Raw genomic sequence first — 13,157 nt, 5'->3', positions numbered from 1 at the left:
GTAACACACTGGCAGAGTTCTGACCACTGTAGCATTCGATGAAGATGCTGCCCTTGGTGGAGGCTCTCTGTGTATCTCTCCAGATTACGGGACAAATAACTGGGAAAGATGAGATCGTTTAACATTATTGATTGGACAATGTATTTCGGCAATCGGCAAAATGTAGTTTGAGAATGACATTGTCGTTGCTTCTGAGCAGCTTTGTAACTGCCAAGAACAGCTATCATTCTGGGGTCTTTTCAACTGTGAGGACCTCACCATGGAGTTCAAAATGAGGCTGGGGCAGCCATGGAACTCCCTTCCATTCCCTGAAGCCTTTTCCCCCTGCTTCCCATTACCTAGAGATGAGGGGTCAAAGGACTTTTGTTGTCATTCAGGAAAAAATAGCGTATGTTTTTTTGAACCTAAAATACTTTTTCGGGACTCCTGAACTAGCCACAGTTCAATTTCATAACTATCTCTTCAGAGTTTGCATCTCTTCCGGTTAAGACAGTACTGCGGACTGCCTGCCCCCAGGGTGAGGCTCTGCCCTCCACATCCAACCAGTCACTGACTTCTGGGGACTCTTCCATTTGAGTCTTACTTCCAAACCTCACTGTCAACACTCAGGTCCCCTCTGCCTTCTATCCGGGACTTTGGCCAACACATCTTAGCACCATCTTCCCGTCATCCAGGCCTTACCCTGTGGCCGAATCTGTCTCTTCGCAGCATGTGCCTGTGTCTGTGAGTTTGTGTTTGGACCTGGTGCTTTGCTATCTCATCCACAAGCTCCCTGTCTTCCTTTCAAATCCATCACACAGGCCTCTAATTGACATCCTAATCACACCTCTTACCCGAGTCTACTCTCCCTTAGCTAGATTTTAATGGCAGAACGAGCAGTTGTGGGTTCTCTGGAAAGCTCTCACAATGGGCGCCAGCCCACAAGCTCCCCTGGGGCCCTGACAGCTTTCTTCTGCTTCTCTGAGGCTGTAAGAAACCTCACAGGCAGGCAGCGTGCTAATGAGGATGGATCCACTGTGAAATCACAGAATTAATCAGGCAAGACGAGGCCACTGGCCATATTGATTGCTGGTCGCCTCTCCGAGCTCACTCGGTTTTAGTTGGGCTGTAATGGCCCTGTTTAGATTGCTGCAGCTATTTTCTCCCCACACACCGATGTTTACTTAAGCCTAACCTTTCTAATAGATGTTCACCTCACAAGCTCTTTTCTACTTCTTTGTTCTGTCCACCATCTCCTCCCACGGCTGTGGCAGTGCTTCCTTGCCAGCAGCCTTAATGTTACATAATTCTTTTATTGGCTTCAATTTTCCCAAACCCCAGCTTATTAGCTATGACATGTGCCACATAGGCTGAAGACCGGAATTATCTTTTAAAATGTTATGCAGTCTCATACTAAAAATCTATCTGCCATCCATTCTAAAGACCTTCCTTCTACACAAATAACTTGAATATAAGATGAATAAATCAAGCAAATATCAGTTCGATGGCTGTGTTTTAACTAATTACCATTCTAATAAAGGCTCTCAGCCAGCATTCATTTTATTAATATGAACAGATGAGCATATATATTTGTATACACCTTTTTGTTTGTTTGTTTTTTGTTTTTCGAGACAGGGTTTCTCTATGTAGCCCTGGCTGTTCTGGAACTCACTCTGTAGACCAGGCTGGCCTTGAACTCAGAAATTTGCCTACCTCTGCCTCCCAAGTGCTGGGATTAAAGGCGTGCGCCACCACTGCGCGGCTGTGTACGCCTTTTATCTCTATGGGCAAACCCTTGTGCTATGAAGACAGATCAAATGAGGCCCTTGGCTTCATCCCACCAGATAACCTGGGTTAGCAAGCCTGGGAAATTCCTGAGTTTTGTAGCCACAAGAGAGTGTGCCTATCTGCCATGGGATGAGATCAGAGAGAGAGAGAGAGCTGCAGGTCACTCCTGTGAACCTTCCCTCCAGGTAATCTGAATTAGTCACCTTTGACAGGCAAAGAGTTGGAGGCACATGGTGCCTTATTAGGCTTAGGTAAATTTACCAGCAGTACCCTGTTTCACACACCTCAGCTTCAGGCAGGTGGAACCAGGAACTTGCTGGGGCTCCTCTTGCAGAGGGAGTGGAAGATGCCATGCTGGGCTTGCTCAGAGTTCTGGCTGCAGGCCCTCGAGCCTGGGAGCACGTAGCACAGTGTCTGGATGTGAACAGCAAACTCATTTTAAGCCTCCTGGCCCAGCACAGTGATTCGAAAGCATTCTCTCTGCCCTCAGCACCACAGTGTGATTATTCTGTTGTTCCTCATCTGCATGCCCAGGGCTGTTTGGCGACTACCCAGCTCTACTGTGTTCCCTCAGCACGCTCTTTTCTGAGTCCCCTTGTGTTCATTTATTAACTTCTACCTCTCCTGCTCAAGTACATGGACAGTGTGTTGTTACTCACAAAGGCAACTGCTCCTAAATGTATAACCTCAGCTCACTGTTCCGTGAACTTGTATTATTTAAAAACATTTCCAACCTTGTCTTTTACCCGTGAACTCCCTGACCTCCTCTTCGGAGCTGCATCAGGGTTCCCAGACGCCACCTTTGGACTTTCTGATGAGTCATCCCTGTGTCTTGCTTGCACTGGGGAGGAGGGAGGAGGGAGAGAGATGCTGAGTGACCGAATCCAGGCAACTTGTTTAAGCTCACTAATTGGTTGCTGTCCTGATTCACTCTGTGCCCTCTTTGACTATAGGGGCTTCAAAGATACCACTTTGTCCCAATCTTTTGCCTCTTTAATCCCCCTTCTGTTCATTTGGTCACTGGGCAGTTTTTATTTGTACTAGGTGGCAATAAACAGTGGGAAACACTCTCTTCTAAACCTATTATTGTTAGGTTTGGTCTTCTCGTTGTGTCCCTGATTTCCTGGATGTTCTGGATTAGGAGCTTTTTGCTTTTTGCATTTTCTTTGACTGTTGTGTCAATGTTTTCTATGGTGTCTTCTACCCCTGAGATTCTCTCTTCTATCTCTTGTATTCTGTTGGTGATGCTTGCATCTATGGCTCCTGATTTCTTTTCTAGGTTTTCTATCTCCAGGGTTGTCTCTCTTTCTGATTTCTTTATTGTTTCTATTTCCATTTTTAGATTCTGGATAGTTTTGCTCATTTCCTTCACCTGTTTGATTGTGTTCTCCTAGAGTTCTTTAAGGATTTTTGTGTTTCCTCTTGAAGGGCTTCTAGCTGTTTACCTGTGTTCTCCTATACTTCTTTGAGGGTGCTATTTATGTCGTTCTTAAAGTCCTGTATCATCATCATGAGAAGTGACTTTAGATCTGAATCTTGCTTTTCCAGTGTGAAGGTGTGTTCAGGACTTGCTATGGTGGGAGTATTGGGTCCTGATAATGCCAAGTAACCTTGCTTTGTGTTATTTATTTTCTTATGCTTGCCCCCTGCCATCTGGTTAATTCTAGTGCTACCTGCCCTTGCTAAATCTGACTGGAGCCTGTCCTTCCTGTGATCCTAGTTGTGTCAGAACTCCTCGGAGTCAAGCTGTCTCTGTGATCCTGTGATTCTGGGATCCTGTGATCCTAGGCTTGTTAGAGCTTCCTCTGGGTGTTGTGGAGCTCATTACTGAGCTTGTACCCAAGGTCTTCTCAGGGCACCTGCCAGTCCAGACAGACCGAAAGGAACCTGAGCCACTGGGCTGGCAGAATTCCTGTGTGCCTGGTCCAGCTGCTCCCAGTTACTCCCGGTATTGGGACAGATGTTGGGTCCTCCTTACCTCTGATCTTGGGCATGTTAGAGCGCCTGGGAGTGGAGCTTCCTCTGGGTGTTGTGGGACTGACTGCAGAACTCGAGCTCAAGGTCTGCTCAGGGCACCAGCCCAGAGAGACTGGAAGGAAAGAACCTGAGCCACTGGGCTGGCAGAGTTCCTGTGTACCTGGTCCTGCTAGTCCCAGTTACTCCCGGTATTGGGATAGATGTTGTGTCCTCGCAGGTGTATTTCTGAGTTCAAGGCCAGCCTGGTCTACAGAGTGAGTTTCAAGACAGTCAGGGCTATCCAGAGCAACCCTGTCTCGAAAACAAAACAAAACAAAAAAAAGAATGAACAAGCCATGGGAGCAAGCCAGCAAGCACTGCTCCCTCCACAGCATCTGCTTCAGTTCCTACCTCCAGGTTTCTGTCTTGAGTCCCTTCGCTGACTTCCTTTGCTGATCTATTCTGATGCGTAAGTCAGATAAAGCCTTTCCTCCCCAGGTTGCTTCTGGCTGGGGTCCTTATCACAGAAACAGAAACTGTATTAGGACAGTGCAACATCCATGGCCCGAGAAGCAGGCACACATGAGGATTTGTATCCCTTGGGTGAAGGTCTAGGTTGTCCCTGCATAGGTCTGTTGGAACAGCTGAAGTGCCAGATGAGGCTCAGAGTAGGTGGAAAGGGAACAGAGGAAGGAGGGAATGAAAAACTTGTAGCAGCAGGAACCATGAGCCCCCATGATATTCAGACTCACCAGAGTCCTAAGGGACAGAATCCTGAGACCTATGTAAAGACAGAGGCTCCAAGAAAGTCAAGCTATAGACAGCTGAAGAGTGCTAGCCATCAAAATCCCTTAGCCAGGGATGGAAGGACATTCACTCACTTGCTAGAAATGTGGTTCGACACTACTTATTCGCTGTCGTAATTCTTAAGAATGACTTTGGCTGGGCTGATGAAATGGCGTTGCTGGTAACGGAGCTTGTTGCCAAGCCTAGTAACCTAAGTTCGATTCCTGGGACCTATGTATCGTAAGGAGAGAACTTACTTCTGAAAGTTGTCCTCTGACTTCCACACATACCCTCTGGCACATACACACACTATACACACATCAAGACACACACACCACATACACAAACACATATACACATACAATACACACACCATAGACACACACATACACACATACACACACTTCAGCTGGAAAATGTTGCTTTGTTCACAGTTGTGCCTCTTTTCTGAAACAGTTCAAATCTCATAACAGGTCTACATGGGGAACAAGCCAATGGCCAGCCAGTTTCAGATTCCCACATGGGCTTGGGTAAAATAACTGATCTCAGATTCCTCCCTCTCTCTGCCCTGCTCCCTTCCCTCCCACCACATAGGCCCACCCTAACAATGCCGACTCCTGTGTACTTGTCTTGGTATTTCCTGCCCTGGAAGAGTCCAGTTTGCATCAGCATCCCAGCCTGAGGGCCAGCTGAAAGCCCACACTGCCTTGCATTGCTCATCCCTGCCTGGGAAGCATCTGAGCCCCTGTGAGTCTGAGACACCCACCGACCTTAGAAGCCATTAGCTAGTGCTCACTGGACACTTTCTGCAGAAGATGCTTCTACCACGGGTTTAAAAGGTTGCATTGTGGAGCTGGAGAGATATAGCTTAGCGGTTAAGAGCACTGGTTGCTCTTTCAGAGGACCTAGGTTCAATTCCCAGCACCCACAGGTTGTCTCAAAACTGTCCTTAACCAGTTTCATAGGACCTCACACCCTCGTCTGGCCCCTATGGGCACAGTGTGGATATAGTGCACGTATATACATGCTGGAGGACAAAAAAACATCCGTACACATAAAAATAAATGAATAAAAATTAAAAGGTTTCATTAACAAATATGATGTGAATGGAGAAGAAGTTGACAAAGAAGACCCAGGAGCTTCTCGATGTAGCTTTATTGTAAATAAGCCTCACTCTTACCTGGATAGTTGAGGGGCCATGAAATTCTGGGAGGTACTAAGGTAAGAGGAATTTACAAAGTAACTGGCTGCATAGCCTGGACTAACCTTAAATTCACTCTGTAGTGCAGGCTGGCCTTGAAACTGTGCTTGCTTTTCCTGCTCAGTCTCCTGAGTAGCTGGGGCTGCGGTCACACCTGGCTTTTCACTGATTCTGATTTATGCAAAGCACATTGAATTCTGTGTGCTGCTAATACTTTAAGGGTAAGCCATCCCCACCTTTCCTCCTTCCCTCCCTCTGTTTTTTTTTTCCCCTCTTAGTGAGATAAAATTTTTATTTTAAGTGACATACTGAAAGAAGTTAAAAATTAATTTGGAGAAATGACCATGGAATTCCAGGAATTAGTGAAGCTCGACAAGTCACACTGAGTGACCTTTATGGTTTTTCCAGCTGATGGTCCTGATGGTGAGGTTTTCCAGGGCTAGGCTTTGCGGGATGTCTGCATGATTGTTTATCCAAACTAGGAAAGAAGAAAAGACACATATTTCCTTAAAATAATAAAACCCCAACATCTTCGATTAAAAGCAAGGCTTGGCCTTGCTGTGAGAACTAGTCACTTTGTATTTGCCTAGATTTTTTTTTAATTTTTATTTAATGTATAGCTCTTGTGTGTTTATTTTTCTTATTTCAAACACCTTCAGTATGCAGATCTGTCTCTAGACTCTCGTGGATCCCAGGCATCCCTTCCATGGCAATCCTGGCTATTGGGTGTGCATTTCCTTGTTTGTTGCCACAAACAGTGAGTGCCAAGAGTCCTGGCCTCCTGCAGTCAGCCAGGCTTCACACAAGGCCTGGCAAAGAGGAGCTACAGATAACTGGCTTTGACAGGTGGTCACAGTTAACCTTTACCATGGTCGTGTGCAAGAGTAGAAGGGAAAGCCGTGAGGCTGTAAGTGCAGAGAGCACTCAGGCAGGAGAGTGAGCCAGGGAGCATCTGACCTCTGTCTGCAGAGGGTCCCCTGTCACCAGGACTAATGACTACTGACTCTTTCTTTCATGCACAGATGTGGGACCCAGCTGATGCTCAGCTGTGAATGAGGTGCCGTAATCCCCCTGATTTCCTCCTCTCCTTCCACACTGAACACTGCCCAGTGTTCTCAAGCACTTGACATCCTGGGACCCTTTGCCCTCCTTCTAACTTCTTGTCCTTCCCGCCCTAATCCTACCCTCTCCATGCAAGCAAATCTCAGTCCCTAAACTTGTCATTATTCCAGGACCCTGGGAGACAGTCAGATAGAGACATTTTTGTGACAGGATTTTCCCTGCCCAATCACATTAAAATATTAGTGCAGCAAGAGGCCCGTGATTGGACAGGGAAGAGGGAGGTGGAGCTAAGAGTAGTAGAGACAGAGAGCATCCTCAGAAGAGAATGAGGAAGCCAAAATGGAAGCAGACAAGACAGGAAGAAGAACCTGAACCAGCATGGCTTTAAATAGCTACAGGTAGATATGATATCATAAAGGATAGAATAATGGGGATAATTTGTCTAATCTAAGTGGGCATTTATCATTACCAATTGGTTCAGAAATTAGTGTATTTGGCATCTTGTGAATTGAGAATTTGTTGATATATAAATTTGACTTTGTTAATTATAAGCTTCTAGAGTTTTGTTTTACTGGGTTACTGAAATGTGGGACCGCCAACTACAGAGATTTGTGGCAGAGAGTGAACTAGGGGCTCCAAAGACAAGCGAACCAGAGCTGGGAAGATCCTTTGCTGGGGTGGGGGTAGCTAGAGACAGAGCCAGTGGGACCACTGGGATAGAGAGTTATGGCAGCTGACCACGGGGACGGGGGCTGATGGACAGTCGGTGTGGGGTTGGTGTAGCAGCAAAGGGAACTTGGGAGCTTCGGCCCTGCTGGAGAGTTGGCAAGCAGAGAGTAAGTAGTCCAAGGAGACCACGCAGGGACAGAGAATGGCTGGCGGTAGTGTGCGAAGCCTGCCGGTCATTTTTAATATTTCCCGCCACACATTTTCAATACCAACTCTCCCAGACTTAGCCCTAAAAATAAGTTTGTTCTTTAGTGGGGTTTTGCTTGGGATTTCGAATTTGATAAATTCAGAGTAAGGTCCAATCTGAGATAACAGCGAACATTCATGAAGTGACTGAGTTGGCAGCACATCTTCCTAGATCATCTCCTTTGATCCTCGTGGCTTGTGAAGGTGAGAGACTGTACAGCTGTACTACTTGCTTCCTTTTCTCGGGCTACAACTAGAAAGGGTGTTATGGCACCACTACTTAATATTAGTCCTGTCATTATGGAAACCAGTGCAACCACTAAGATTATGAAGAACAAATTTCCATGTGACCCAGCAATTCCCACTTCCAAAGGGAAAAAGCTCAGTATATCAAAGGACCGTTTCACTCACATATTTATTGGAGCATTGCTCTCAACAGCCAGAATAACAGTCCATCAACAGATGAGTTAAGAAAATGCAGACACCATGGAACAGTCTCTTTAAAAGAAGGCAATTGTGCAGCTGGAGAGACAGCTCGGCGGTTAAGAGCGCTGGCTTTGCAGAGATGAAGGTTCGGTTCCCAGCACCTACATGGTAGATTATAACCATCTGTAACTCCAGATCCGGGACATCTGACGCCCTCTGCTGGCCTTTATAAATATTGTACCATGTGGTGCTCACACATTCAGAAAACACTCATTACACATAAAATAAAAATAGTTGGAATGCAGAGGGGGGTGCCGGGGAGGGGGAGGGTGTGCTTTTAAAGGCGCTAGCTGGTACGCTCTGGACCTTGATTGCTGCTGCCTCTGAGCTTGCTCCTGCGCTTTCGGCATCTGTGTCACGTCACCAGTATGTCTCAGGCTGAATTTGACAAAGCTGCTGAGGAGGTGAAGTGCCTCAAGACCCAGCCAACTGATGAAGAGATTCTGTTCATCTACAGTCACTTCAAACAAGCTACTGTGGGCGATGTAAATACAGATCGGCCAGGGCTGCTGGACCTCAAGGGCAAAGCCAAGTGGGATGCGTGGAACAAGCTGAAAGGGACTTCCAAGGAAGGTGCCATGAAGACCTATGTGGAAAAGGTAGAAGAGCTAAAGAAGAAATATGGAATATAAATGACCAGATTTGGTGGCCAGCCAGGCACACGTGTGACCTATGAGGACATAATGCCTTGTTTTTTTTTCTAATGTAGATGATATGGCTCTGATATATTAGGGTCAGAGTTAATCACTCTCCTTCTCCCTGTGTAGTTTTTACCTGAAATCAATTAAAAGTACATTTGTTACTCTGTGCCTGGAAAATAAAAATAAAAAAATAAAAAATAAAAAATAAAAAGAGAGAACACTATTTTGCCCTTTGTAAAAATGTGGATTAGCATGAGGGATGTTAGAGTGAATAAAAAACCCAGGTGGGGAAAAATAAGTACCATCTGGTCTTACTATACAGGGCTCTAAAGATGGTGAGCTCACAGAAGTAGGGAGGGCAGGGGTGTTGCCAGCAGTAGAGGGAAGGGTGTATAGAGTACAGTGTACAAAATTTCAGTTATTCAGGAGGCATGAGTTTATTGATCTGTTCTGTAGGATGGTAACTGTAATAAATAACAAGCTGCATGTCCCTGTGGACTCTCCAACCCTCCCCCCCAAAAAAGAAGGGAACCTCGAGTGTCATTGTCACTAAAGGGTCTTCTAAATTGTCTTTTTTTTTAATACCTAAAATATTGTAATATTTATACTAAAAATATTTCTTCATGTTATAAAACACTACCCAAATGCTTTCTAAATTCAACATTAAAGCTAATATAAAAAGAATCCAGGCTAATTGGAGTGTAGGTAGTAATTCTTTCTAGAACATTGACTGAACACTGAGTACTCTTCTAAAACCTAAGGACAGATAGCAAGCAAGAGGATGAGAACAGTGCTTTCTGACAGGCCAGATCCTTTCTGGAGGAGTCTGCCTACATCCTCAAATCTGTGGTGGTCATGAACCTATCACTAGGAAAGGAATTTCTTGAAGTTTTGTTTTTGTTTTTGCAGACATGGTTTTTCTGTGTAGCCCTGGATGTCCTGGAACTCACTCTGGAGAGACAGAGAGAGAGAGAGAGAGAGAGAGAGAGAGAAGCACAATTTTTAAGGTATTGTTTTTACCACTTCTTTGTATTTCTAGATGCAAACTAATGTCAAAGGAAGGTAGATCTAAGGGAACTTATAAGCTTTCTAGACCACATGTTCCAGGATTCGATTGCGAATGTTCCCTCTCAGGCTCAGATGTCTGAAGACACAGTCCCCAGTAGGTGGCGATATTTGAGGAGGGGGTCTGTCGTCTTTTTGGAGGAAATATGTTGCTAGAGGGAGGACTTCCAGCCGACTCTCTGCTTTGTGCTTATGATTGAGGTGCATCCTGCTCCTGCTGGCACACATGCCCCATGCCACAATGGACTCATCCTCTGGAACCATGAGCCAAACAAACTCCTTCCTCCTGCAAATCGCCTTGGTTGTGGAATTTTTATCACAGCAGCAGAAAAGTAACCAATACCATTTGCCAAGGACATATTTGACACAGGCCACCTCCCTGCCTCAATCTCCTATCTTCAGAGATTCACAGAGACACCTACTTTGTCATGACACTGGAAATAACACGTGACTATTTCTAACACACCCAGGATGCACCTGGCACGCATGTGCACGTATGCACGCGCGCACACACACACACGCGCACAGCAGCCTCTGGAAACCCTTAGCATTTCTCTTCACCTGTTACTGATGAATTCTATTTGATTCTTTACTCTCCACAGAGCCTTAGGTTGCCTTTCTGTCTTCCCTGAATTTCACAATCGCTTCCAATTTAATATCCACCAGGAATTTAATTAAAGTTCTGTTAGCAGCTACCTCTTCTAGACCATTAATGAGGCTGTTAGATCAAATGTAATAAAGATCCCTGGAGCGGACGTCGGACTTTGCTATTCATCATTGTTTGCTTCCCTTTGCCTGTGCTCAGACTCAGTGGTGTGGCCACTCCCATCAACTTCCTCACTGGGGAAATAAAAATAAATAGAGCAGCCTCAAAAAGCCATGAGGAGGACTCAGTGAGCTTCTGGACCACTGTGTCACGGCTTACTTCAAACCTGATTTCTACTGGGGGTGTGTGGGGGGGGAAGAATAGTTGGCATCAATAGGGAATTTTCCAGAGAACAAAGAGAAATGTCCCATAATGAAAATCAACAAGTCTAGTGGGCTGAATTTAAACATCATTCTGATCATTTATACCATCTGCAAGTAAGGAGGGATTGATTCATGGGCCCTATATTCTAATTTCTAACTCTATTCAAAGATCTTCTGCAGCCTTAATACTTACAAAATGGTTGCACAGAAGTCTGTTAGAAAAATGGAATCTAGGTTCCTACTCAAGTATTTACATTTTTTGACAATTTGCATATGTATATATTAAAATTTAAGAATCATTACCCTATCTGATTAATTTACAAGTGATCTGAGAATTGATAGGTAAACAAACCCATAGTGTATTGTGTATGTATGTGTGTGATATACATGTGTGTATATATATATATGTACATATGCATGTGCACATATGCATATGCATATGTGTGCATATTGTATGTGTGTCCATATATATGTTTGCATATGTATGCATTGCATGTATGTATATGTGTATACATTTGTGTGTATATATGTATGTATATGTGTATTTATGTGTGTTTGTGTATAGGTCTGTTTATGTGTATATGTATGTGTATATATGTATGTGTATATATGTATATGTATGTGTATGTTTTATGTGTGTATGTATATGAGTATGTGCATATGTATATATTATGTGTATGTATGTATGTATATGTGTGTATGTGTGTTTGTGTATGAGTCTGTGTATGTGTGTATGTATGTGTATGTATGTATATATTGCACATTGTGTTTTGTGTGTGTGTATATATGTGTGTATATGTGTTTGTAGAGGACACACATGCATGTACATTTGTGAGAAGTGGAGAGGGTACCCAGGTACTAGAGCATTCAAATCTCATAAGCACAATAAGCTTTTTAAGAGATTGTTCTAGAAATACAGGGAAAGCTCATGTTCTTCTGAGCTTTCACCTCACTCATTTGGATCTTGACAGAATCGTCTTAATTCTTCCTTGTGCCTCCTTCTTGGTCTTTAGGCCCCTTGGCTTCCCACTCACTTTCTACATGGGTACTGGAAAGCCACATAGGGTTAATATTTAATCTCACTTGAAACCCTGTTTCTGTATGAGTAGATGTTTGCACCACAGCCAGGGCCCGCATGCAGAGGTGACTTATACATAGACTATGCATCCCAGGGCTTCAACTGTCACTGAAGGTCAGAGCATACTTGGGGCTCACCTGGGTCTCTAGTTTCTACACAGCTATCTGAAAATCAGACTGGGGGTGGGGGGAAGCTGCCAAGTTCTCATAAGTTTGCTGCAGGGATGTTCAAATGAGCAGAGTCTCCTCTGTTCTTCAATATTTTCCAGGTTGGTCCCTGCAGGATGCCCAACCACAGATGTTCCCTTCAAAATCCTTCTAAAGTACACATTGTCTTCAATTTAAAACAGCAACCACAACAAAAGCACTAATTAAAAATCATTATATGTTTCCTAACTAGATTAGAGTTTTCTCAGTGAGCAAAGCCCACGTCTCTTACACCTTTGGGGAGGCAACAAGTAATGATTAGAGCCACCAAGGAACTGTGTATCTTAGATACTCAGACTCCCAGAGCCTCTTAGTCCTCTGCAATGGAGTGGAAATAAAAACCTAAGAATTAAAAAAGAAACAAAAGGCTAAATGCAAAGAGAGTGCTCGGTCAGCTCCATGAGGACAATTGAGTTCATTGCCACAGAAGTCCGATGAGCCTGCAGCCCCAGAGCTCCTGCCTTGACAGAAACAAAGAAAGAAGTTAGTAATGGGGCTGGCCCTCATGACAAGTTAGGAAGCCTGGTTCCCCTGGCACCCATCATTTGATTCCTCTAACAATTTGAGAGAGAGCAGGGAGGGGGAGGGGGGAGGAGAGGGAGAGGGGGGGAGAGAGAGAGAGAGAGAGAGAGAGAGGGAGAGAGAACCTGGGAAAACAACTGCAGCATAATGATGTAATGAAAACTGAAAATCACAACACATTTTCATTTCCCCATTCCCTGGAGTGGAAGCAGTTTCTCTCAGAAGCTGAGTCCTCTCCTGTCTCACAGGGGGCATTGAGCATCCCAGGAAGAGGGAGGTGGGAACGGATGGGATGTAGATAAGATTCCCAACGAGCACAGGGAAGTGAATGAAATAGAAGATAATTAGATGCTTTTGAAATACCTACGTGTCTTCTAAAAACCCAGAGAAAATGCCAGCTGAATGCAGCTGACAGATTGTATCTTGTTGCCTAGCACCAGTCTGGAGTGACTAGGTGTTGCTAGGCAACCCATCCTCCTGGGCTTGGTGATGCAGCAAACACT

General features: G+C 44.7%; 1 pseudogene across 1 annotated transcript; it reads left to right on the top strand.

Moving 5' to 3' along the window:
- The first annotated feature begins 8,447 nt into the window (after positions 1 to 8,447).
- LOC116071073 lies at positions 8,448 to 8,981 on the top strand (annotated as a pseudogene). The gene has a single exon (XR_004110696.1). The product of XR_004110696.1 is annotated as an acyl-CoA-binding protein pseudogene (transcript).
- Positions 8,982 to 13,157: the final 4,176 nt, after the last annotated feature.

Source organism: Mastomys coucha, unplaced genomic scaffold (genome assembly GCF_008632895.1).
Source record: "Mastomys coucha isolate ucsf_1 unplaced genomic scaffold, UCSF_Mcou_1 pScaffold22, whole genome shotgun sequence".
Lineage (NCBI taxonomy): Eukaryota > Metazoa > Chordata > Mammalia > Rodentia > Muridae > Mastomys > Mastomys coucha.
This window is presented reverse-complemented; position numbering and strand designations above follow the sequence as displayed.